This window comes from Notolepis coatsorum (assembly GCF_963971535.1).
Source record: "Notolepis coatsorum genome assembly, chromosome: 11".
NCBI lineage: Eukaryota > Metazoa > Chordata > Actinopteri > Aulopiformes > Paralepididae > Notolepis > Notolepis coatsorum.
This window is the reverse complement of record NC_140175.1, coordinates 42,703,444-42,727,051: the sequence shown is the minus strand read 5'-3', so window position 1 is coordinate 42,727,051 and position 23,608 is coordinate 42,703,444. Positions and strand designations below refer to the sequence as shown.

At 41.4% G+C, this 23,608-nt stretch overlaps 1 long non-coding RNA gene across 1 annotated transcript; it reads right to left on the bottom strand.

Annotated features, from left to right (window-relative positions):
- Positions 1-449: 449 nt before the first annotated feature.
- Positions 450-23,608, bottom strand: LOC311236857. Its single transcript, XR_014620255.1, has 3 exons — positions 20,216-23,608; positions 3,628-3,677; positions 450-2,515 (listed from the first exon to the last, which is right to left on the bottom strand). It is a non-coding gene; the product is annotated as an uncharacterized lncRNA (long non-coding RNA).

Sequence of the window (23,608 nt, the reverse complement as noted above, 5' to 3'; positions counted from 1 at the left end):
CAGACGGCCAGCCAAGCTGGTGACAACCCCGGAGCTGTGAGCTGGATTCGAACAGGCGAATCGAGCTCACAGCTCCGGGGCTGGTGACGAACGCAATCTCCGCTCGGCCACCTAACCGCCCCAAAAACGCTGTTTCTAATGATGGCAAACCTCTCTCCCTCGCTCCTGTGCTGGCTGCTGTTCTTATCAGCTTGTTGATGTTCTTGATGGAATGTAAACACCCTGCTCGCTGCTCAGTGTGCTGCTCACACTGACTGCTTCCACCACCCTCTGCTAAACCATGCACATTTCGACCTCTCTGACCCGGCCCCTCCAGCTGCTGTCATCTCCCCCAATATAATTACATACATTGAAAACACCGATATCTCTCAGTATGAATGGATTCGGTTTTATGTTTTGCAACATTCAGAATTGATTTGGGGATAATTTAATTCACTCCAAAATGTAACCAAAATTTTTATTTCACTTCTGAAAACATTTGATATCAAAAACAAAATAACCTCAAGCAGAGGTGTCATGATAATACCATATGAAACAGCAAACACAGTTAAGTACTGTAAATGTAATACTGCAATTAAAATGTGCTGTATATTCACAGAGACAAATGTAATAAATTATAAGTACTATAAATACAATAGAAAATTCCTTTGGGCTAATTGTTAACACACCTGAGCTCCTGAAATAGTTCCCTCTTGACAAACTCAAGCTCAGGGTGGACAGCAGTGATATATACAGGTAAACATGTCATTGTACAAAAAAAAATATTAACAAATTACTGGAAAGGCAATGCACATCCTGATTGATTTGTCATCTCTTTCTGTGCTCAGCGTCAAGTAATATGTTACTAATTTAAAAAGTAACATTACTTTACTTATTACTGGGACCAGTAATTTGTTACCTTATACATTACTTCCGTTACACCCCCAGAATTGCTTTCAAAGTAAAGGAAAATCTGCAGCTTTTCCCCCCTGCAGCATTAGATTCAGATTCAGACAACTTTATTGACTCTCTTACAACACAGAGCCAAGCCTTTTGACATTGGACTCTTACAACACAGACCCACGCGCAGTTTGGATAGATTACAGATCATTACAGTACTATTATTACTGTGACCCACCCAACACTCATGCAACTGTGTTGAGTTTGATCATTAAAGGGTGTTGTGATTTCTACATTCATAGTTATGTTTCTGTCAGTGCTTGTATTATTAACATGTATAACCCACTGCTTTTCTCTGGATAGCACAAGTCATACAACACATAGTAGAGAGCAGGACAATAACTTGGATAAATACATAATGTAATGCAGTCACCTTTAGACTGAGATTATGCAAGAGTTGGGGATTGGTGGACATGATTGATAAGAAAGCTTTGAACAGTTCAGTTCTCACATTGAGCTAATGGTACTGGACATAATGGCCTTACTACTAGAACAGCTCAGTTCTCACATTGAGCTAATGGTACTGTACAGAATGGCCTTACTACTAGAACAGTACAGTTCTCCCATTGAGCTAATGGTACTGTACAGAATGGCCTTACTAATAGAACAGTTCAGTTCTCACATTGAGCTAATGGTACTGTACATAATGGCCTTACTACTAGAACAGTTCAGTTCTCACATTGAGCTAATGGTACTGAACATAATGGCCTTACTACTAGACCAGTTCAGTTCTCACATTGAGCTAATGGTACTGGACATAATGGCCTTACTACTAGACCAGTTCAGTTCTCAGCGTTGTTTTTCGGTGAAGTGCCCCTTTAAGTGTCGTCACTTTATCCTTCTCATTTGGCTTGCAAATTGAAAAAATATGCTTTCAATACATAATTGTCTGTCATATTGGCAAACATATTATCATGTTGGGTATGGATGAAATCTTCTTCCTGCATGGGAAGTTGTGGGTAATGCAGGACGCATGGTGGAATAAATCTGACCGTTGAGGAAAAAGGGGTGGTTTGGACGGATGGGGTCAGGGAGAGGAAGGAGTTTATTTGCGGTTCTCTGGAGGGAACAGAGCGGTTGCTGAGACGGATTCCCAAGCAGCGATATCAAGGGAGGCTGTTGAAGGAATGGAGGCAGAGGAGGAAAGGTGGGGAGACTTTGTTTTCTGGAGGAAAGACCTTTGTCCCTGACCGGGTCAGACCAGGGGGTGGGCGGTAGCCTCAGACTAAAGCCTGTGGTGTTGTTGGGTGGCCACTGCTGCTGAAAGTGTGGCTGACCTTCTGATTCTCTCACCGTAGGTAACCGGTTCTGTGCCTTAGTACCTTCTTTTGCCATCAGACATGACCTAATTTCAGGAAATGGCGGGGCTTCAGGATAAGGAGGCGGAGGTTCAAGGTGGTCCTTGTTCAGTTCTCCTACACCTAGTGACTTGTCAACGTGGTCGGCGCTCTGGCTTTTTGAGAGATCAATCCACCGAACTATAGGCTGATGATTAGGCGCAATGTTGTTCGGAGGTCTGGCGAAGGGATACACGCCTGATCTCCCCTTGCTCAAGCTCACAGCGGGACCGGCTGAGCTGAAAAAGGAAACAAATAGAAAATTCTCAGGTTCTGTTCAGTTGTGTCAGTCAGTCTGAGGAACAAGGGAATTTCACTTCAACTCTTCAAATCACTCTTTTGATTTCAGATACGTTATGATTAGGGATGTCCGATATTATCGGCCGATATTGGCATTAAAATTAGGGATGTCCGATATTAGTAACTGTAACTGTGTGTATGTATGTGCCACCATTTTGGCACTTTGTCGATTTCCTCGACTTGTGGCAATCAGCTGGACATTAGCATATTAAGTCCTGGTTTATAAATGTAAACAACTGCACTGTTGAGCCCCTAAGTTACAGCTTTATAATTGCATATAATGGTGAATTAAATAGCACTCACTGCTTCCATTTTTGTTTTGGAAGCAGTGAGCGGACTCCCATTGTGATTACATTAAGGCAGAAAGGGATGTCCGATATTATCAGCCTACCGCTATTGGCATTAAAATGTGATATCGGAAAATATCGATATCGGTTAAATCTTTTTTTTTTTTTTTTTTTTTTACATTTCTATAACCTTTATTTACCCAGGCAAGCAAGTAAGAACAAATTCAGATTTTATTTATTGTCAAAAGTATGCATAAAGTTGTGTTAATTCCACAACAAGAGATATGTAATGTTAATTACCTGAAATTATTCAGTTTTTTTGGGGGGGGAAACCCTGCATATATCGGTATCGGTTGATATCGGTATCGGAAATTAAGAGTTGGACAATATCGGTATATCGGTATCGGTAAAAAAGCCAATATCGAGCATCCCTATGTAATATCGGAAATTATCGGTATCGGTTCTCATTTATTTAACCTTAATTTACCCAGGCAAGCAAGTAAGAACAAATTCTTATTTTATTTATTGTCAAAAGTATGCATAATGTTGTGTTAATTCCACGACAAGAGATATGTACTGTTAATTACCTGAAATTATAAAATGTCTGGGGGGTGGGGGGGTTCTCCCCCGCATATATCGGTATCGGTTGATATCGGTATCGGAAATTAAGAGTTGGACAATATCGGATATCGGTAAAAAAGCCAATATCGAACATCCCTAGTTATGATGAATTAATTAACAGATGAAATACATAATTTACTCACGTCCTTTCCCTTGTAAGATCAATCACTGGTCCGTGTTCAGAAGGTTGGTTCTAGAAAGTAATAACAGAGCGTCAGGGTCACAACTAGGTCACAACTTGGTATTGCTTTGTGCATTGCTTACAGGAGCCTGCTGTATACCCCCTGCTAATAGACAACATTTTAATTTATTTTTTACTTTATTGCCATTAAACAAACAATAACAAGCAATGAATCATTGTAAAATAAAAGATTGGGCTTCACTTGACATACATTCATGTATAAATGAAATAACACTGTACCATAACAGGCACACATACATCTACTGTACACACACACACACACACACACACACACACACACACACACACACACACACACACACACACACACACACACACACACACACACACACACACACACACACACACACACACACACACACACACACACACACACACACACACACACACACACACACACACACACACACACACACACACACACACACACACACACACACACACACACACACACACACACACACACACACACACACACACACACACACACACACACACACACACACACACACACACACACACACACACACACACACACACACACACACACACACACACACAATAGTAATACATTTTCTTGCAACCAATATTTATGATTGCCGAAGCCTGGATTTCAGGATTCTCTGCATGAAAATGACTTATATATATAATCTTATATTCATGGAAACTGAAAACAGTTGGGGTTGTGGTTTTCTATGTTGTGTTCTTGACCCTAAGGATAATGAAACCCTTTCAAAATCCAAAGTGTAACTTAAATAAAACGTGAATGTCAATCTGACAACTAGACGAATGCCATCATTAGAGTGCAGACTAGGACTGCACAATTTGGGGAAAATATCTAATTGAGATTTTTCTGACAGATATTGCGATTAAATTTGCAATATATTTTTTTAGAGCAGCCCAACAGAGGTTTATTGTAAAATGCGGCTTGCATCTGGCCTATGCGGTGGGTCTGCTCGGGACATGGAGCCTGGGAATGTTTCTTTTTACCTCGGAATCGATACCGGTACCCAACGGCTTTTTTCGGTAGGCTACTCCCTTTCTCCCTCTCTCTCTGGAAGACTAAACTTCTCAATGTCAACATTGTTATCACAACACAGCAACCTAAAACCCCTCCCAAACCGTTCCTACAACTAAAATAACCCAAAATACCCCAAAGTACCCCAAAATACCCCAAAGTACCAGAAAATACCCCAAAGTACGCTAAAATACCCCAAAATACCCCAAAGTATACCCCAAAGTACCAGAAAATACCCCAAAATACCCCAAAGTATACCCCAAAGTACCCTAAAATACCCCAAAGTACCCCAAAATACCCCAAAGTACCCCAAAATACCCCAAAGTATCCCAAAGTATACCTCAAAATACCCTAAATTACCCCAAAGTACCCCAAAATACCCCAAAGTACCCTAAAACACCCCAAAATACCCCAAAGTATACCCCAAAGTACCAGAAAATACCCCAAAGTACCCCAAAATACCCCCAAAGTACCCCAAAGTATACCCCAAAGTACTCCAAAATATCCCAAAGTACCCCAAAGTATACCCCCAAAGTACCCCAAAATACCCTAAAGTACCCTAAAATACCCCAAAGTACCCCAAAGTACCCTAAAATACCCCAAAGTACCCCAAAATACCCCAAGATACCCCAAAGTATACCCCAGAATACCCCAAAGTACCCCAAAATACCCCAAAGTACCGCAAAGTATACCCCAAAATACCCCCAAAGTACCCCAAAATACCCCAAAGTATAGCCCAAAGTACCAGAAAATACCCCAAAGTACCCCAAAATACCCCAAAGTACCCCAAAATACCCCAAAGTACCCCAAAGTATACCCCAAAATACCCCAAAGTACCCCAAAGTACCCTAAAATACCCCCAAAGTACCCCAAAGTATACCCCAAAGTACCAGAAAATACCCCAAAGTACCCCAAAGTATACCCCAAAATACCCCAAAGTACCCTAAAATACCCCAAAATACCCCAAAGTACCCTAAAATACCCCAAAATACCCCAAAGTACACCAAAATACCCCAAAGTACCAGAAAATACCCCAAAGTACCCTAAATACCCCAAATATCCCCAAAATACCCCAAAATAACACTGTACCATAACAGGCACACATACATCTACTGTACACACACACACACACACACACACACACACACACACACACACACACACACACACACACACACACACACACACACACACACACACAATAGTAATACATTTTCTTGCAACCAATATTTATGATTGCCGAAGCCTGGATTTCAGGATTCTCTGCATGAAAATGACTTATATATATAATCTTATATTCATGGAAACTGAAAACAGTTGGGGTTGTGGTTTTCTATGTTGTGTTCTTGACCCTAAGGATAATGAAACCCTTTCAAAATCCAAAGTGTAACTTAAATAAAACGTGAATGTCAATCTGACAACTAGACGAATGCCATCATTAGAGTGCAGATTAGGACTGCACAATTTGGGGAAAATATCTAATTGTGATTTTTCTGACAGATATTGCGATTAAATTTGCAATATATTTTTTTAGAGCAGCCCAACAGAGGTTTATTGTAAAATGCGGCTTGCATCTGGCCTATGCGGTGGGTCTGCTCGGGACATGGAGCCTGGGAATGTTTCTTTTTACCTCGGAATCGATACCGGTACCCAACGGCTTTTTTCGGTAGGCTACTCCCTTTCTCCCTCTCTCTCTGGAAGACTAAACTTCTCAATGTCAACATTGTTATCACAACACAGGAACCTAAAACCCCTCCCAAACCGTTCCTACAACTAAAATAACCCAAAATACCCCAAAGTACCAGAAAATACCCCAAAGTACGCTAAAATACACCCCAAAGTACCAGAAAATACCCCAAAGTATACCCCAAAGTACCCTAAAATACCCCAAAGTACCCCAAAATACCCCAAAGTACCCCAAAATACCCCAAAGTACCCCAAAGTATACCTCAAAATACCCTAAATTACCCCAAAGTACCCCAAAATACCCCAAAGTACCCTAAAACACCCCAAAATACCCCAAAGTATACCCCAAAGTACCAGAAAATACCCCAAAGTACCCCAAAATACCCTAAAATACCCCAAAGTACCCCAAAGTATACCCCAAAGTACTCCAAAATATCCCAAAGTACCCCAAAGTATACCCCAAAATACCCCCAAAGTACCCCAAAATACCCTAAAGTACCCTAAAATACCCCAAAGTACCCCAAAGTACCCTAAAATACCCAAAGTACCCCAAAATACCCCAAGATACCCCAAAGTATACCCCAGAATACCCCAAAGTACCCCAAAATACCCCAAAGTACCACAAAGTATACCCCAAAATACCCCAAAGTACCCCAAAATACCCCAAAGTATAGCCCAAAGTACCAGAAAATACCCCAAAGTACCCCAAAATACCACAAAGTACCCCAAAATACCCCAAAGTACCCCAAAGTATACCCCAAAATACCCCAAAGTACCCTAAAATACCCCCAAAGTACCCCAAAGTATACCCCAAAGTACCAGATAATACCCCAAAGTACCCCAAAGTATACCCCAAAATACCCCAAAGTACCCTAAAATACCCCAAAATACCCCAAAGTACCAGAAAATACCCCAAAGTACCCTAAATACCCCAAATATCCCCAAAATACCCCAAAGTACCCCAAAGTACCCCAAAGTATACCCCAAAATACCCCAAAGTACCCTAAAATACCCCAAAGTACCCTAAAATACCCCAAAATACCCCAAAGTACCCCAAGATACCCCGAAGTATACCCCAAAGTACCAGAAAATACCCCAATGTACCCCAAAGTACCCCAAAGTATACCTCAAAATACCCCAAAGTACCAGAAAATACCCCAAAGTACCCCAAAATACCCCAAAGTACCCCAAAATACCCCAACGTACCCCAAAGTACCCCAAAGTATACCCCAAAGTACCAGAAAATACCCCAAAGTACCCCAAAATACCCTAAAATACCCCAAAGTACCCCAAAGTATACCCCAAAATACCCCAAAGTACCCCAAAATATCCTAAAGTACCCCAAAGTATACCCCAAAATACCCCCAAAGTACCCCAAAATACCATAAAGTACCCTAAAATACCCCAAAGTACCCCAAAATACCCCAAAATACCCCGAAGTACCACAAAGTATACCCCAAAATACCCCAAAGTACCCCAAAATACCCCAAAGTATACCCCAAAGTACCAGAAAATACCCCAAAGTACCCCAAAATACTACAAAGTACCCCAAAATACCCCAAAGTATACCCCAAAATACCCCCAACGTACCCCAAAATACCCGAAAGTACCCTAAAATACCCCCAAAGTACCCCAAAGTATACCCCAAAGTACCAGAAAATACCCCAAAGTACCCGAAAATACCCCAAAGTACCCCAAAATACCCCAAAGTACCCCAAAATACCCCAAAGTATACCCCAAAGTACCAGAAAATACCCCAAAGTACCCCAAAGTACCCTAAAATACCCCTAAAATATCCCAAAGTACACCAAAATACCCCCAAATACCCCAAAGTACCCCAAAGTACCCCAAAATACCCCCAAAGTACCCTAAAATACCCCAAATATCCCCAAAATACCCCAAAGTATACCCCAAAGTACAAGTGTTACAAAGGGTCAGATTAAACCGAATATATATATTTATTACTTGAGATACTTTGTATAATATTTGTATATCGTCTGATATCCCTTGTATATTCTTTGTATATATACACGGAATATCCCTTTACCTAGGTACAGGCCAGACCATAATATTCGTTATCCTATTGGACAGCGACCCCTAGGCGCCAACGGCCATACCCCCAATGGCAAGTTCAAAGCCACCGCCAAGGCATGTCTCAACATGTCCAGGTTTGCGCAGTAATACGAGACAGAACTGAGGTTGGCACTAGATTATTCACCTTACGTATAAATACGTCGCAGGTGGATACAGCAGTAGTTGAGTACCTAAACGTTGAAGCCTTCACCACGATACAACGTGCCGTGAAGTGGGCCTCTTTGCCCCTGAATATAGCCTTGAGAACCGCGTGCGAATAGATAGCTAAAGTGTCAGAGTTTAACGCTGTATCGTCGAGTTCGACTTATTCTATTGTGAAGTAATAGTCTATTATTTATAGTGTATCGTGCGGCTACCGTTCTACAGTGACCAGCATTACCACCGGTTCGTCGTACTCTAGCTAGTGCACTTATCCAGGCTGGGCGGCCTAAACTCGCGCCACCACCCGAGGAGTCCTAGACGAGAACCGTTGGATATGTACACCGGAGAACCTACACCGGCGAATGCAGAGCCTTTTCCGGCTGGATTATATTGCTTTGGTACTGTGGCTGCTGGAGCAGAGAACCGTCTACCCACTGCTGTGTGGGATCTACCCTGTGAGGAGCACCATCGAGCCCGCCTCTAGGACCATAGAGGCTGGCTAGCTTTCATCCATGCTGTCGTGCATACTGGAGTATAGCTGTTGCTTTGTCTACGGACCAAGGGATTACTGCACTGGCTCCTGTATCTGGAGCCTCGTTATTCCGCGTTGATCCAGACTTTGCTCCCGAACATTCCTCTACCCTGCTGGCTTACAACCGGAGGGAACCCCTTAGTGTCTCCAGCTGACTACGAGTGTGCCTTATGTAATTCTTATGCTACAGGTGGCGTCAGTTATACCCATCTTACTATGCTCATGGACTTACGCTCTTGACTTACTTAAGTGTTCTTCGCCTTACAAGCGCAATCATAATTCTCAATCTGTAACCTACCGTTGCTGCTCTAATAATAAATACTTCTAACTAGAACTTTCTTTGTCAAGCCGTATTCTTGTGTGGGTGTTCACCAGATATACCGTGTACTGTATGGCCAGTAATTAAAGTACATAACTAAGTAGTGGTTTAATGATACCATACTCTCAATACAGTCAGGGAATTGTACCCCTCAGTTACAACAAGAAAATACCCCAAAGTACCCCAAAGTATACCCCAAAATACCCCAAAGTACCCAAAAATATCCTAAAGTACCCCAAAGTATACCCCAAAATACCCCCAAAGTACCCCAAAATACCATAAAGTACCCTAAAATACCCCAAAATACCCCAGAGTACCCCAAAATACCCTAAAATACCCCCAAAGTACCCCAAAGTATACCCCAAAGTACCAGCAAATACCCCAAAATACCCCAAAGTACCCTAAAATACCCCTAAAATACCCCAAAGTACACCAAAATACCCCAAAGTACCCCAAAGTACCGCAAAGTATACCCCAAAATACCCCAAAGTATACCCCAAAATACCCCCAACGTACCCCAAAATACCCCAAAGTACCCTAAAATACCCCCAAAGTACCCCAAAGTATACCCAAAGTACCAAAAAATACCCCAAAGTACCCCAAATACCCCAAAGTATACCCCAAAGTACCAGAAAATACCCTAAAGTACCCCAAAATACCCTAAAGTACCCCAAAATACCCCAAAGTACCCCAAAGTATACCCCAAAATACCCCCAACGTACCCCAAAATACCCCAAAGTACCAGAAAATACCCCAAAGTACCCCAAAATACCTGAAAAATACCCGAAAATACCCCAAAGTATACCCCAAAATACCCCAAAGTATACCCCAAAGTACCAGAAAATACCCCAAAGTACCCCAAAATACCACAAAGTACCCCAAAATACCCTAAAATACCCCAAAGTACCCCAAATACCCCAAAGTATACCCCAAAGTACCAGAAAATACCCTAAAGTACCCCAAAATACCCTAAAGTACCCCAAAATACCCCAAAGTACCCCAAAATATACCCCAAAATACCCCCAACGTACCCCAAAATACCCCAAAGTACCAGAAAATACCCCAAAGTACCCCAAAATACCCGAAAATACCCGAAAATACCCCAAAGTACCCCAAAGTATACCCCAAAATACCCCCAACGTACCCCAAAATACCCCAAAGTACCAGAAAATACCCCAAAGTACCCCAAAATACCCGAAAAATACCCGAAAATACCCCAAAGTATACCCCAAAGTACCAGCAAATACCCCAAAATACCCCAAAGTACCCTAAAATACCCCTAAAATACCCCAAAGTACACCAAAATACCCCCGAATACCCCAAAGTATACCCCAAAGTACCCCAAAATACCCCAAAGTACCGCAAAGTATACCCCAAAATACCCCAAAGTATACCCCAAAGTACCAGAAAATACCCCAAAGTACCCCAAAATACCACAAAGTACCCCAAAATACCCTAAAATACCCCAAAGTACCCCAAATACCCCAAAGTATACCCCAAAGTACCAGAAAATACCCTAAAGTACCCCAAAATACCCTAAAGTACCCCAAAATACCCCAAAGTACCCCAAAATATACCCCAAAATACCCCCAACGTACCCCAAAATACCCCAAAGTACCAGAAAATACCCCAAAGTACCCCAAAATACCCGAAAATACCCGAAAATACCCCAAAGTATACCCCAAAGTACCAGCAAATACCCCAAAATACCCCAAAGTACCCTAAAATACCCCTAAAATACCCCAAAGTACACCAAAATACCCCCGAATACCCCAAAGTATACCCCAAAGTACCCCAAAATACCCCAAAGTACCGCAAAGTATACCCCAAAATACCCCAAAGTATACCCCAAAGTACCAGAAAATACCCCAAAGTACCCCAAAATACCACAAAGTACCCCAAAATACCCCAAAGTACCCCAAAGTATACCCCAAAATACCCCCAACGTACCACAAAATACCCCAAAGTACCCTAAAATACCCCCAAAGTACCCCAAAGTATACCCCAAAGTACCAGAAAATACCCCAAAGTACCCCAAAATACCCTAAAATACCCCAAAGTACCCCAAAATACCCCAAAGTACCCCAAAATACCCCCAAAGTATACCCCAAAGTACCAGAAAATACCCCAAAGTACCCCAAAATACCCTAAAATACCCCAAAGTACACCAAAATACCCCCAAATACCCAAAAGTACCCCAAAGTATACCCCAAAGTACCCCAAAATACCCCCAAAGTACCCTAAAATACCCCCAAAATACCCCAAAGTATACCCCAAAGTACCCCAAAATACCCTAAAATACCCCAAAGTACCCCAAGATACCCCGAAGTATACCCCAAAATACCCCAAAGTACCAGAAAATACCCCAAAGTATACCCCAAAATACCCCAAAGTACCCCAAAGTACCCTAAAATACCCCAAAGTACCCTAAAATACCCCAAAGTACCCCAAAATATACCCCAAAGTACCCCAAAGTATACCCTAAAATACCAAAAGTATCCCAAAATACCCCAAAGAACCTCAAAGTTCCCCAAAGTATACCTCAATGTACCACAAAATACTGGCTCAGAGGTAGAGCAGGTCAACTAATGATCATATGGTCAATGGTTTGGTCATTGGTTTGAATCCCAGCTCCTTCTGTTCACATGCCGAAGTGTCCTTGGGCAAGACACTGAACCCCAAATTGCTCCCAATGAGTCTGGCTGCCATTGCTCTGTGAGTGCATGTGTGAATTCGTGAAGGACAGGCAATTATAAAGCTCTTTGTGCAGGTAGGAAAGCACTATATATGTGCAGTCCATTTCCCCTAATGGACCCAAAATACCCTAAAATACCCCAAAGTACCCCAAAATACCCCAAAGTACCCCAAAATACCCCCAAAGTATACCCCAAAGTACCAGAAAATACCCCAAAGTACCCCAAAGTACCAGAAAATACCCCAAAGTACCCCAAAATACCCTAAAATACCCCAAAGTACACCAAAATACCCCCAAATACCCAAAAGTACCCCAAAGTATACCCCAAAGTACCCCAAAATACCCCCAAAGTACCCTAAAATACCCCCAAAATACCCCAAAGTATACCCCAAAGTACCCCAAAATACCCTAAAATACCCCAAAGTACCCCAAGATACCCCGAAGTATACCCCAAAATACCCCAAAGTACCAGAAAATACCCCAAAGTATACCCCAAAATACCCCAAAGTACCCCAAAGTACCCTAAAATACCCCAAAGTACCCTAAAATACCCCAAAGTACCCCAAAATATACCCCAAAGTACCCCAAAGTATACCCTAAAATACCAAAAGTATCCCAAAATACCCCAAAGAACCTCAAAGTTCCCCAAAGTATACCTCAATGTACCACAAAATACTGGCTCAGAGGTAGAGCAGGTCAACTAATGATCATATGGTCAATGGTTTGGTCATTGGTTTGAATCCCAGCTCCTTCTGTTCACATGCCGAAGTGTCCTTGGGCAAGACACTGAACCCCAAATTGCTCCCAATGAGTCTGGCTGCCATTGCTCTGTGAGTGCATGTGTGAATTCGTGAAGGACAGGCAATTATAAAGCTCTTTGTGCAGGTAGGAAAGCACTATATATGTGCAGTCCATTTCCCATTCCCAAAGTACCACATATTTTCAAAACAAATGTTTATTTGAATATATTATAATCTCCAAATGTAATAACATCTGTATTGAACACTGAACAGTATACAATTTTTTTTAACAAATCTTTTTTATTTTAAATTTTCAACAATAATTTCTGTTTGGAAGCCTGGGAAAGTCTCCAGAGAATAGTGAATCATAGTTGTTGGCATCATCTTGTCTGGAATTGTTTAAGTTAACCATGTTGTCTTGGAGGTCAGGGTCACACTTCCTTTTGTCATTGACTTTAATTGTTGTCTTAGTTGTGTCATGGTTGTCTTCAGTGTTTGCACATTTTCTGGTTGGAAGCCTTGGAAAGTCTTCTTCACTGAATAGTGAAGGTATGTTCATGCATGCTCAAAAGAGATTTGATTTCGTTTTTTCAATTTTTTTCTATATATATATATATATATATTAGTGCTGTCAAACGATTAAAATATTTAACTCGATTAATCGCATGATTGTCCATAGTTAACTCGCGATTAATCGCAAATTAATCGCATTTTTATTTAAAAATTATTTTTTTACCTTAAACAGATCTTTTTCAAGTTCCAAGTTTTAATACTCTTATCAACATGCGAGTCAACAAATGCTTGCTTTGTGCAGCCATTTAACACAAAAGGATGACCCTCATGCATTGCAAATTTGCATCAAATTCAAAACAGAGTGATGCACAAAATAACTTAAAAGAAAATAATAATTTAAAACAATGAAAAAAGTGTGCATGAAATAATAGGGGAAAGAAAACGTTAGGAACTTGTTACATTCACACACACAAGGGCTGATTAATCACACACCCCCCTCTCTCCCTCACACACACACTCTCCCAGCTCTTTTTCTCTTTTGCCCCTTCCTCATCTCTCTCACCCCCCTCTCTCTCTATATCTCACACACACACACACACTTCAGAAACAAACGTAGTATCAATGAGAGCATCAATAATACACCTGAGTGAAGTCTAGTATACAATTTTTATTTATTTTTTTTTTTTTAGTTAATCTTGAGTTAAAAAAATTAGTGGCATTAATAGAATCGGGAGTTAACGCGATATTAACGCGATATATTTGACAGCCTTATATATATATTTTTTTTTAAGATGACACAGAATGTAATGTAATGACAGTTAATGTCCTGTTATGTTGTCATGTACAACATGTTGTCTCTTTTCTTCCGTCATTACATTTGGAGACTATAATATATTAAAATAAACATTTGTTTTGAAAATATGTGGTACTTTGGGAATGGGAAATGGACTGCACATATATAGTGCTTTCCTACCTGCACAAAGAGCTTTATATTTGCCTCTCCCTCACCAATTCACACATGCACTCACAGAGCAATGGCAGCCAGACTCATTGGGAGCAATTTGGGGTTCAGTGCCTTGCCCAAGTAAACTTCGGTATGTGAACAGAAGGAGCTGGGATTCAAACCAATGACCAAACCATTGACCATATGATCATTAGTTGACCTGCTCTACCTCTGAGCTAGTATTTTAGGATACTTTGGGGTATTTTGGGGTATTTTGGGGTACTTTGGGGTATTTTGGGGTATACTTTGGGGTATACTTTGGGGTATTTTAGGGTACTTTGGGGTATACTTTGGGGGTATTTTGGGGTATTTTGGGGTACTTTGGGGGTATTTTGGGGTATACTTTGGGGTATACCTTGGGGTATTTTAGGGTACTTTGGGGTATTTTGGGGTATACTTTGGGGTATTTTGGGGTACTTTGGGGTATACTTTGGGGTATTTTGGGGTACTTTGGGGTATTTTGGGGTACTTTGGGGTATTTTGGGGTACTTTAGGGTATTTTCTGGTACTTTGGGGTGATTAGTAGGACCCCTATCAAACTCCTCCAAAGACCAGATATGGGACGCGGGTTTGCTACTTAAACGTTCATCGAACATACAGTAGGGAGAGGGAGGGAGAGAGAGAGACGGGCTTAGCCGCACCCCTTTCCTCACTATTGGAACTCTGCTGTTTTCTCTGTCTGTGAGCAAGGTTAGCTAAGCTTAGTTAGTGTTAGCAGCTAACGTTAGTTTAGGTTTTACCACGACGTGGGCATACAGGAATGACGAGGATGCAAAGCTTGTTAGATCCATTGGAGTTTTCACTGCACATAGAAACAGTGCAAAAAAAAAAGCAGGGTCTTATTTCGGGCCGCAAAATGCAACCAAATAGGCGCATTCTGGAGCCCTGCTGTAACGTCTTCACAGTTCACACACAGGCCTATATGTAGCTACCTTGGGCTACTTCTGATTGGTGAGCATGGTACACGTAAGAAAAAAACCTTGAATCAGACTCACTGTATAACGTATCCCAATCGCTAATCGCATAATTTTAAATCGCTATTTCGATTTAAAATCAATTAATCGTTCAGCCCGAGTGCAGACCTCTGCCAAGGCTCAACGATCCCCATTTTGACGTTACTTTCATGCTCAACATTTTATTCGGTAGTTGACAGAAGCGAGAGTAGTTTATATTGCCAGTTTCAACAGACTGAGACTCATATTTTATGTTTCAACAATGGTGTTACTACCTCCTATCACCCTGTGTGGCGTTCCGCAAGGAAATTGCCTAGGACCTTTGCTCTTCTCTGTATTTACTAATGACCTATCTTGGGCTACCAAATGTGCTACAACAGTTCTTTATGCAGATGATTCAACATTGTATTACGCTGCACCATCATGCAATGTACTTAATGAAGTTTTGAGCAGAGAACTTAAAGTTGTGCATGACTGGGTAGTATGTAATAGACTTGTCCTTAATATCTCCAAGACTAAATGTATTGTGCTGGGAACAAGGCGCAGGTTATCTACAAATCCAAAGCTTCATTTAAACTTGTGTAATTCGGCAGTTCAACAAGTTGAAAGTACTAAACTCCTTGGAGTGATGCTGGATTGCACTCTGTCTTGGTCTCAGCATATTAATTATATTGTTTTAAAAATGGGAAGAGCAATTGGTATTTCCAGGAAATGTGCTCCTTTTGTTGCCCGTCCCCTTTTATGTCAGATAGTGCAAAGTTTAGTTTTATGTCATCTTGACTATTGCTCTGCGATGTGGTCATCTGCTGCCAGTGGTGACCTCAGGAAGCTCCAGGTGGTCCAGAACAGGGCAGCACGGTTGGTACTGGGCTGCTCACTAAGGTCTAATGTGAGCCGTATGCATGCCCGCCTCTCTTGGCTTAACGTTGAAAATAGATTGTCTTTTAATATACTTGTGCTGTTCAAGTTGGTCATGAGCAGTAAAACCCCTGTTTTTATACATAATCAGATTGTTTTTAGTAATACTGTGCACGAGCATTACACTAGAGGTTCCAGTAGTGGGCAGCTTGAATTGCCAGGTCCTAGAACCAGCGCTTTGGGGAGATCTTTTCTTTTTCGAGCATTAACTCTTTGGAATGGCCTGCCTCGGAACCTCTGCTGCATTTACAGTAGATTCACTTTTAAAAAGAATCTTAAATTGTTTTTAAATTGTTTTTAACACTGTAAAGTAATTTTTTGTTTTTGTTTTACACTAATGTAATTTTAGCTATCTTAATTGTTACAGTAGTTTCATTATGCATTGTGTGTACTGACTTTTAATAATTTTGTTTTTGCAATAGTGATTATTTTTGTATGTTTTTTTGTGTGTGGACCCCAGGAAGACTAGCTGGTTGCTGCACCAGCTAATGGGGATCCCTAATCAAATAAAATCAAATAAAATCTGTCATATGACAAACACATTTGTCAAGTTTGGTGCAAATCAGGCCAAAGTGTTCACAAGTAACCAAGGACCACATAATATATACTTGTGATGGCACAGTGTTCCCTACAGCTATCCAATTTGCGAAATGGCCACCAGCATTCAAAAGTGTGCACATCTTGGGGATTGAAGGATTTCACTGGTTTTCATTATGGTTATAACAGAAGTACGTAGGTAAAACACCTTTTAATTAAGGTAAAGTCAGTACTAGACTGATGACACAGACATTTATCTGTAGAAGCAGGGCCTGTGAGAGATATCGGAAGTTTCGGAACCATAACATAGATAAGGAGCCAGCCACAGAGCTCAGGGTCAGCATTCCTGGCAGAATGCTAGTAATGATATGGGTCAGAAGCCGTTGCTAGGGTGACGAGATAGCTAAAACAACGCAAGAGCGAGACAGAGTTAGATTCAAGAGAAACATCATGAGAGAGAGAGGGAGAGAGAGACAGACAGAGAGACTTTAAGCTGTTAGTTCTTCCGGTAGGGAGCCAGAAGAGTTTTGGATAGCGAGACGGACCACATCAAGCAGAGAGCTCCAGCCTCTTCTGAGGCTGGGGGGGAGGGAAGACCTCAAGGTAGAGAGATAGCTAGCGGCTAAGAGACAGGTCTCGGCTAACATACAGGCCGCAAAACCACCAAGCGATCGAGAGAGATAGAATCTATTAATCTAGTTTCTTATACCTCTGAAGACTTCGCTGTACACAAACTTTGGTTTATGTAAATAAATAATCCTCCTTTCTGATATGAGACGATGACTCTAGTACCTTTTGTCCGGATGCATTAACGGGGACAGTGTTACAGCCATGTAAGTGTGTGGGAGGACAGAATTCCACAAAACGATTGCCTCAACAAACAACAAACAAACACAACGCAGAGACTTCACGGAAGGTGATAACAATCAACGAGGAGGCTGTAAACATGATTATCTAACAGGATGCATAAGCCATACAGCACTTGGAAAAGGATTGATGGGACACTGGAATGTTACTGCAAGTCAGGAAGCTTTTTTCCAACATATAGCGCAAATTATTATTATTTTTAAAATTCTAAATAGGATATTGGAAAAAAATTTGGAGTGTTAAACTAGGGCATCAATCTTCCTCTAGGGATCATGAATGTTCACAGCAAATTTGATGACAATCTGTTAACCTCTTAAGTAGGGCTGCCGCGGTATTGATGTTTTCCTTACCGCACAAATTTGCGAAATATTTCCTACCGCTGCGGTTACCGAAAAAAAAAGGTTTGAATGCATTTTTTTTTTTTTTGTAGTCTTCTTTATAGCATATAGCCTGCCTCTAGTCTAAATGTCTATCTTTAGAGGATGACTTTGCAGCATGAATATTGTTTGGGATTCGGCAAGCACGCATTTGTTATTGAAAGTGAAACACGGATTCGAAGTCTCCCCTCTGGTCGTGCGCCATTCACTCGGTGTCGCGGGCAGGGGTGGTAGCGCCCGGCGGTTACCCCCCGACCCTTTCTTCTTCTTCTTCTTCTTATTATAAAGTAACTACTTATGATTAACAAAGGCATTCGTTTTGTGGCATTAACGTTATATAGTTACACGTTCAATAACATCAGCGTATTTACCGGACCATAGCAAGGCAACCATTACTCAATTCATATCTCAGTTCCTTTCTTTGCTCAGAGCGTGCTGAGTTGTGCCCATTCTGCGGTCTGTTAATAAAGTTTTCAATCAGACAAGTGTATAGAACGAAGGGCTTTTATTATAACATTCGTTGCAGTAAAATCATTATGCCTCGTTTAGTACTCCTGAGGAGCGATGGTAGTCCACTCCGGCGGGGAGCTGCCTTGTTGTGAGCTCTGATCAATGGCTGACATTCAGGAAGTAAAAAACGAATACGCGCTTGCCGATTGGTGGTAACAGCAGAGGCGGGTGCAAACGGTGTGACGTAATTGGCAGAATCGACTGTCAATCAAAATTGTTCCGTTGCTTTGGTTGAGAGTATTATTATAAAAAACAGCAGTGATGCGGTATTCAGCTAAACTCTGCGGTGGGCGTGATGTAACAGCGATACCGCGGTAATGCGATAACCGCGGCAGCTCTACTCTTAAGCCCGAGCGGTCTGGGACCGGTACGAGAATGACATCACGCCATAAATCTATCTCTACAGAATGTATGAATTAATGTTGCGTTTTTTTTCAAATGTAGCCAAGAGTAAAGACCCTAACCCTGTCAAAACAGCAGTCAAAGTGTATATTTTCAGCACGTTTGTGTACCAATGATTTGAAGTGTTATTAGTGAAATATGACTTTATAGAAATCTCAGGGCATCAAGTTGGAAAAAGGTGAGGATTGACGCAAGGATTTGACGCAACCTAACTTGAGTAGTCTTTTGAGAGAAGAGACCCAGGGCTTTCGATGGGCTTTCAAATAAAAAATTAACTACACTTCCCAGCCCACGCCAGCCCCTGTCAATCATCAGACTTCTTTTTCAGTAATTTCTTTCCTCTTTATTTTCGGGATCATATCTCACGGGTGGAAGAAACCTGAACATTATTGCCATGAATTAGAATGCAGTTAGTTTCTCTACCCTTCTGTGAACGTCTAGCAAAACACACTGTCAGGGGCGCTTGGTGGTACTAAATCCAGATTGAACTCTGCCATTGGAAAGGGGAGATTTGGTCCGATCCATAGATGTGCGACTTGGCCATAATAAGGTCATTTATAAGCCTGATAATCTATAATCATATTTCAAATTGCATGTGTCCGGATGGCAGAATTCAGTACTGTATCTGCAAAACCTTCTGTTTAATCATCTTCCCTTTATTCATTTGCTGACATTTTTGTACACGTGATCTCAAGAAGGTACTGAATGAGCAAAATGTTTCATGTCTGGTAAATGTTTGCATGGTGTTATTCACGGTCAAAGATGAAAAAAGAAAAGAAAAAAAAAGAAATTGATATTCTCCTTTGGTTCATTACAATTTACTCAAGCCTAGTAATAGACACAATATTCCTGACACAGGGAATACATTCCATGGGATCCATAGATGTCCCTAGATACCAAGAACATGCAAATGGACCTTAGGTATGTAGGGTTTAAGAGGTTAATAACCTTTCAGTTTGGCCTGATGGTGGTGCTATAGGACAGGTCATGGGTTCACCAAAATCAACAAGTTTCTTGCTCTTCGGGTCATGAATGTGCACAGCATATTTTATGCTAATACAGCCATTGCTTACTGAGATATCTTGTTCACAAACAAAAACAAACAACATTCTTGGCGGAGTTAATGAGGGAGTTCTTCTTAATTCCAAAAAGGTTGACACATTTGGAGATACAAGGTTTTCCCACAACAGCAGTAATATAATTATTAAAATGCCGTAAACTAACCTGCACACACTGCTTCTTTTCTGTGGGCATCGTCCAACCTATGGGTGGGTGCACTCTCTTATGGCTCGAGATCTTCGCTGAACTTCTCTTCTGCAATCCTGAATGCAACAATGAGACACCCGCTTCTGTTTTTCCATAAACAATTTGAGGATTTTCAGTCTGGAAATCCACCGTTAGTGCTTGTCCAGAAAGCTTTCTTGAATCTCTCCAAACCAAGATCTTTGAAGCATCATACAGGAGGTGTTCCATGCCGAACCACGAGATCTTACTTAACACTGAGTCTTCGTAGGTTTTCAAATAGGAGATTTTCTCTTGAAGAAATCGGCACATCATGGCCAGGTTCTCTGCCTTCCCAATATCGAACACGCCCTCCAATCTATCAGCCGGAGTCTCTGTGAAGGTGGACACCAGACTCAGCGTCCTCTGTAGTGACTCAACACTGTCTCCCAAATTGATCATGCAGGACAGTGGCACAGAGAGGAAGAAGCTTGCCACTTCAGCAGGTTTTCTTAACACAGCCTCCACCTCGAGACGCTCTCTTTTGCTTTTCAGATACATGTAGTAAGACAATTCGTGGTTCTTTTGGAGTTGTTGGTGTAACATACAAACAGCTGAATGGTACCTCTGTAAAGCACTTGTGCCTTTGTGGGTCAGGATTTGCTGAAATGATGTATACAAAGAGGACTGCTGCTGAAATCCCACTTTTCCTTTGAAGAGTTCACCATACAGGCTGGGATCATACCACAGCAGACTCCTGAACGTTGCATGTCCACTGATATATCTCATCTTGTTATCAATGAATTGCCAGGCCTCCAACATCATTTGCAAATCCAAGAAAGAATTTAGCGCTTCGTATTTCAAATCTATCGGTATTGGACATAGTTCCAAATATCGCTCTAGGATCAAGTCTCTCGTGGCAACAACTTTATTGGCTTGGACATTCTGTCTTCTCTCAAAGTTTGAGATGAAGTGGTGCAACATGACTTTGCAGACGGTGCGTAATGCGCTGAGTTGAACCATGGAGTCTGCTTGGTCTCCTTCTTTCAGTATCTTTGAAATATCTGCTACAGTGAAGGTTTTATGGAAAGATGAAGTGTCCTGCTTTTGAGAGAGGTCGCTAGGTTTGGGGATCTCTGTTATGTCCAATTGGCCAATTTGATCATTGCTAATTGGCTTTGCTCTAGAGCCAGATGTTTTGGAGTTTTCAACAGTGGTAGTAGCCCAATCAGGGACACTTGTTGAGATTTCAGAGCAGTATACATCCGTTTTACTCTTGTCTAAAATTATCTTAGATAGTGACACTGTAGGGGTTACTAACATGGAAGTACTATCAGGGCTTATACAAGAGATACTGTCCCTGTTATTTGGGTTACCACTTGTCTTTTCATCTTCTTTGTCTGTGGTACTAACTTCACTGTTTTCAACTTTGCTTAAGTTTATATTGGAAATATTTACTTCCTTAGATTCATCTCCTACCTGTTGCTCAAGAAGCTTTGGAATGACCAATTCCTTATCATAGGATTTCATCATGGGATTGCAGACAGGCTGCCTCATGCTTGGCAACTCTGCTCTGTCAAGAACCACCAATTCAACTGACTGCTGCTCCATGCCATGTGCTTCTTGATTAATGTGAAACTCATCCTCTCCTGTGGTCTCAGCATGCAAATCCATAGCCTTGTCGGTCTTCACTGTGGTCTCACACAAGAAATCTCTTAGTCTGGAAATGAGCTTCAGCTCCTTGGATGATATACTGGTTTTGTCATCTGCCTCAAGTGGGATAGAGGGTCCTGACCCCTCTGATATGACTGATCTCTCTGTCTCTATTACATCATAGTCTGCGGAATATGGCAAAGACACAGTAGATCCACATTCTACCCCACTGCCACAGATGATTTCTATGGCAGTATCTAAAGGATATTCCATTATCTCAGAAGCTGAAACGCTCTCTCCAGCAATGGTTCTTGTAACCGGTCCACCGTTATCTTTCACTTCTTCATGAGAATGTTTATCAGCTTGTTTTGTTGTTTCTGGTGATAGATCGTCCTTATGTTTGCTCAAGTTGATGGGAGACTCGTTTGACTCAAAACTATGATTAGAATTATTCAATTTTAGTTCCTCAATTTTGGAATGGCCACAGCCAAGAAGTTCTTTAGTCTCTGAGAGCATCTCCTCTTGAATAGTTGACCTTGCAGGACCATTGGATTGTTTGCCCTGGCATTGCATTCCATTAGAATTAAACCTATGACTAAAGGTCCACCAGCTATTGCTTCTCCTAAAACCTTTCATCATCCTCATGAGACATTTTCTAGGTTTCATTGAAACTGTTTTTCCCACCCTTGATGAATCCATCTTGGATATCCTGTGAACTGATGATGCCGATTTGAGGTTGTTGCTTGCATTTTTGTCTCTGGTGCTCCTTCTGTTGGTGGTGCCTCTCCTTCTGTTCTCGGAAGTGGGGATGTTGATCATGTTCCTGTTCTTAGTTATTAAATTAGAGTATTTCTTTGGTATTTCAATGTGTCTTGTTTTGGTCTTGTTAGATGTTCGCGTTCCTTCTGGGTGGGCAGTTTTGGAGATTGAATGTTCAGCTTCAGGACTCATCTGGGGTTTGCGAGTCAGTTTGTGAAATGAACTATTTTCTTTGTCATATTTCTCAGCCAACATTTTGATGAATTTTGCATTGGTAGAATTCTTTGTGTGCAATCCATCATTGAAGGTTGTGGTTGAATGAAGAACTTTAATGAGTGAGTTTGCCATCTTGTACTTTTTCTCTTTATGCAGTGCATTGTAGGTTTCCTGAAAGGATCCAAAGACAGCAAATCTCTTGGATAAAGATGGAAATTCTGTTACAGATGAATAATCTCCATCAGCACGTATAGTGACAGGAAATAGATGGTGCTTGTCTTTGATGATTTGAGTTGAGCTGGATGATGGCGGCAGGGGTGCACCACTGTCCATGGGCCTGTTGATGTCTGTGGGTTTGAAGTAATGTTTTCCAGACACCAAATTCAATTTATTCTCATTATTTGAGGGACAGAGATGACTGAGTTGTAGTCTGCTACATAGGGCAATGTAAATTGCATCTTTGATTTGTGAATGGTCACTTTTTGTGACCATTGAGTCCAATGTTTTGGGATCCACCTCTTGAGGTTGATTAGTTGTGTTGCATTCTTTTTCCCTTTTTTGGCCTCGGCTCAACAAGACCAAAGAACCGACAGTGCTATCAGTATTCTCAGATGTCTGCATAGCGTGTACCTCCTCACAAGCTCCGATCGCATCAACGGTGCTCCCATGAACGATCATGGAACAAACGGAATCCAATAGCATCTCATTTCCTGTTGCTATACATGAACCAGAAATACTGTCTTCATTTTTCTCTGTGTCTGAATCAAG